This window comes from Salvelinus sp. IW2-2015, linkage group LG18 (assembly GCF_002910315.2).
Source record: "Salvelinus sp. IW2-2015 linkage group LG18, ASM291031v2, whole genome shotgun sequence".
Lineage (NCBI taxonomy): Eukaryota > Metazoa > Chordata > Actinopteri > Salmoniformes > Salmonidae > Salvelinus > Salvelinus sp. IW2-2015.
Genome location: NC_036858.1, coordinates 65,602,218 through 65,606,865, shown reverse-complemented (window position 1 = coordinate 65,606,865; position 4,648 = coordinate 65,602,218). Strand labels below are relative to the sequence as shown.

Sequence of the window (4,648 nt, the reverse complement as noted above, 5' to 3'; positions counted from 1 at the left end):
ACACACACACACACACAGCAGCAACACACACACGCACACACACTGTAGCATGTCAGGGTGTGACTCAGTCAGCGATGGCCAACACACACAGCTACTCCCCGCCCCGTCACAGCCAGAGGGAAAAAGGAGAGGAGGAAAAGGATGTGCTGGAGATGCGTGTGCGGTGGTGGTGCTGAATGGTGTGTGTGTGTGTGTGTGTGTGTGTGTGTGTGTGTGGTGATGTGTGTGTGTGTGCGTGCGTGCGTGGCGTGCGTTGCAGGGGAATGGGACGGGAAGGAAAGTGCTGTTGGAACAGTGCCCTGGAGCTGAACAGAGCGGAGCGGAGCGGAGACAAAAGTAAGGAGCAGTGTAGAGGAGAGAAGAGAGAGGGTCAGTGTAGAGGAGAGGCGAGAGAGGGGTCAGTGTAGAGGAGAGGAAGAGAGAGGGGTCAGGTGAGAGGAGAGCAGATATAGAGTAAAGAGAAAGAGGAGAGGGAACTTGATGAGGAACAGGTGAGAGGATGGACAGGAGATGGGTGGAGAATAATAATAATGGAGCGGTGGAAGGAAGTGAAAAGGAGGAGGGAGAAAGAAAGTGGAGAAGAAGAGAGAATGGGAGAGAGCAGAGAAGTGGATGAGGAAGAGAAATGCAGGAAAGGAGAGGTGGAGAAAGAGAGGAATGGAGAGAAAGGAAGGAAAGGTAATAGAGAGCGTGAAGAGGTTGTTGAGGCGTGGAAACGAAGGATTGTTGAGAGGCTTTAGAGAGGTTGTTGAGGGTGTGTTGAGAGGGGTGTTGAGGAATGTTAGAACGAGCGTTGTGTGGGGGTGTGAGAGGTTTTGAGGGGGTGTGAGAGTTTGAGAGTGTTGAGCGGGGTGTTGTACGAGGTGTTGAAGGGTTGTGAGAGGATGTGCGGGTTTGAGAGGTTTGAAGGGGTTGTTGAAGGTTCTTGAGCAGGTTGTGTGGGGGTGTTGGAGGGGTTGAGGGTTTGGGGGATGTGACGGGCTGTTGAAGGGTGTTGGAGGTGTTGAGAGTAGTGTGTTGGCGGGTGTTGAGGAGGGTTGGGGGGTGTTCGAGGGCTGTTAGAGGTTTGTGGGGGGTTGGAGGGTGTTGGGGATGGTGTCGAGAGGTGCTTGAGAGGGTTGAGGGTATGGGTGGTGTTGAGGGGTGTTGAGGTAGGGTGTTGAGACAGTGTTTGAGAGTGTTGAGGGGTGTTAAGAGGTGTTTCAGGGGTGTTTGAACGAGGGTGTTTGAGGGGTGTTGAACAGTGTTGAGGGGTGTTGGGGTGGGGTTAGTTAGGATTGTGGGGTGGAGGTGTTGTGAAGTGTGAGTGTTGGGGTGTGTGGAGGTGTGAGGTGTTGAGGGGTGTTGAGGGGGTGTTGAGGGGAGGTTGGGAGGGTGTTGAGGGGGTGTTAAGAGGTTGTTGAAAGGGTTTGTTTTCACACCTGACACCCAACAGGAGAGGAGAACAGGAGACATGACCAGAAACAAGGCAATTACAATGAGAATGATTACCTAGCGCACACACCACACATACACCACACACACATACAAAGAGACCAACTCAGACACATGCACAAACACTTGTAAATCTGTTGACACAAACACACCAAACACAAACACACACTCAGATTTCTTTGCTCAGACAACACCGTTCGCCAGAGCCAGAGGAATGTGTTCAGGAGGACGAAAGGCAGCCAGGATATTCACACACATACACACACACTGGACTTAGACCTGCAACCTCCCACTTACAGCGTGCAACAAATACACACACACCATCAGAGCAAGACCAGGAAGACAGAAGCCAACTGAACTGCACTCTACATACTGCTTTGACAAGAGGTGGACACACACTCTCTTAACAAAGCCAAGTGGACCTCTGCTTGGAGCCACATTGCAACTTATCACTTGGCGTGAGCAACACATTGTCTCTCATCTGATCTAAGCCAGAACAAGCAACTGGAACCTGGTACATTGACTGTGTCCAACACGTTTGGGGCTTTGACCGCCTTCATCCAGGAAGATTACATACAGATAGAGACCCGGATCTGACCTCTGTCTCTCCCCTCCATCATTCTCTCTGGTCTCTCTCTGTCTCTCCCCTCCATCTCTCTCTCTGTCTCTCCGCTCCATCTCTCTCTCTCTGTCTCCTCACCCTTCCATCCTCCCAGTATGATGATGAGGAGAGATCGTCTGCTCCTGGCTGTGACCCTCACAGCCATTTTCACCGCTGACCTCTACTTCGTCCTGCTCCCCAAGCTCCGCCACAGACAACCAGGACCAGGGAATGGAGCCTGCCTCTGTCCCTCCTCCAGGAGGACTAACTTCACCCTTGCTGGGTACAGTGGCCTCACCATCCCCTGGTTCTCCAACATCACCTCCATAGACCTCCAGGGTAATGGGGTCGGAGCTGTGGACGACTCCACAGATTGGGGCTCGAAGCTGGGGAGGCTGTTTGCTCACCCTCTGTATAACATTCAGACACCGGAGCTGGGACTGGAAGAGAGGCTGATGCAGTCTGAAGAGCTAATGGAGTATTACAGGAGGAAGGTATTGCGCTGGGAGAGGTGAGTACAGTACACAGAGACCAGAGTTTAGACCTTTCTCAATGTTTTATGGTTGTGATTTAGTTTTGGTGGGACTAGACATTTTCCCTACTGTGGCTTGGCTGTGGTGGAGGGGTAGGGTCACTGACACGACGGCTGTGGATCCCTGACACAATCAGAAACTCACTCAAGCACAGGCACGTCAACAACTCAAAACCTTTTCTCTTCGGCAAGCAATTTTCCCATAAAGACTAATCCTATAAACTGTCTCTAAAGTCGATGTCATAAACAGCATTTAATGGAGGGCTGGTAGCAACACTCACATGTCATTGAAAGCCTATGTCTGGATCTCCCTGTGCTAGGTAAACAAGACCCTTAAACCYGATCAAACCCTTTAAACCTGTGAGAGCTGAACAGACTGTCGCTGTCTTCACTCTGTCAATCACAGCCCAGGGTATTCCGCTCAGAGAAATCCTGTTTGGGCTCCAATGGTGGAAAAACACAAGAAATATGAAGAGAGAAGATTTCTCCCCCTTCGCTGTGTTTTAAATATGCACATAACAATGGTTACTCTAGGGCTTAGTGGGAATGTCTTGCAAAATCTTGTAGCAGCTTGTTAACAGAAGAGAAATGCACTTAGTGAGAGGATGGATGGTTTTTAGGGGGACTTCTGGGGACAGTTTGGACTGTTTCATCTGGATGCTGAAAATAGGCAGTTATAGTATACTGTAGACCTTCCAGGTCAACCACTACGGTTATGGTGCATGTGTGTGGCATACATTATCATAGTCTGAGTCAAGAGCACTGAAAGAGGAGGGAGAGGTGGTTTTGCAGCTAGCTGCTTGCTCCCTGGTCTCTGGTCTGTGGGTTTGTGGTCTTTGGTTGTGGTCTGTGGGTTTGTGGTCTTTGGTTGTGGTCTGTGGGTTTGTGGTCTTTGGTTGTGGTCTGTGGTCAGCCTTCCTGATTACACAGACATGTCACTGTGGGCCAGTTGGGTCAGGAATACTCTGAATGAATACACTTGCTTTGACGACCCCTCCTATCATCTGACCACAACAGCTGATGATCCTTACACACAGTGAAACAACCAACACTCCCACTCACCACAGTCAAAACTGGCACAACGATGCAACAATGCCACATGCTTCCCCAGCCTCCTCAATGGTCTGAATGTTTGCTTTGGATCAGGAGTGATTCCTGCCCATACTGTTTCTGTGGGAATATGTATACAGAAGTGTCAGGAGAGGAGGAGAGGAAGGAAGGGAGATTCCTAAGTGAGGGCGAACAGCTCGGAAGCTCCAAGAGGGAGGTGGTGTGTAGGCTTTGCCACTACAAATGTTTTCCTCAGAGAACACTCTGCATTGTCTTTGACTGTTCTCCGCTCAGTCTGTTCTCCTCTCAGTCTGTTCTCCTCTCAGTCTGTTCTTCTCTCAGTCTGTTCTGAGAAGGAGAACAGACTGAAGAGAAGAACAACTGAGAGGAGAACAGACTGAGAGGAGAACAGACTGAGAGGAGAACAGACTGAGAGGAGAACAGACTGAGAGGAGAACAGACTGAAGAAGGAGAACAGACTGAGAGGAGAACAGACTGAGAGGAGAAGAAACAGACTGAGAAGAGAACAGACTGAGAGGAGAACAGACTGAGAGGAGAAACAGACTGAGAGAAGAACAGACTGAGAGGAGAACAGACTGAGAGGAGAACAGACTGAGAGAGAGAGAACAGACTAGAGAGGAGAACAGACTGAGAGAAGAACAGACTGAGAGGAGAAACAGACTGAGAGGAGAACAGACTGAGAGGAGAACAGACTGAGAAATGAGAACAGACTGAGAGAAGAACAGACTGAGAGGAGAACAGACTGAGAGGAGAACAGGACTGAGAGAAGAACAGACTGAGAGGAGAACAGACTGAGAGGAGAACAGGCTGAGAGGAGAACAGACTGAGAGGAGAACAGGCTGAGAGGAGAACAGACTGAGAGAGAACGAACTGAGAGAAGAACAGACTGAGAAGAAGAACAGACTGAGAGGAAGAACAGACTGAGAAGAGAACAGACTGAGAGGAGAACAGACTGGAGGAGAACAGACTGAGAGAAGAACAGACTGAGAGGAGAACAGACTGAGAGGAAA

General features: G+C 49.9%; 1 pseudogene; it reads left to right on the top strand.

Annotated features, from left to right (window-relative positions):
* The first annotated feature begins 1,404 nt into the window (after positions 1–1,404).
* The window catches only part of LOC111978688 (pseudokinase FAM20A-like), a 29,687-nt pseudogene continuing 26,443 nt past the window's right edge, over positions 1,405–4,648 (top strand).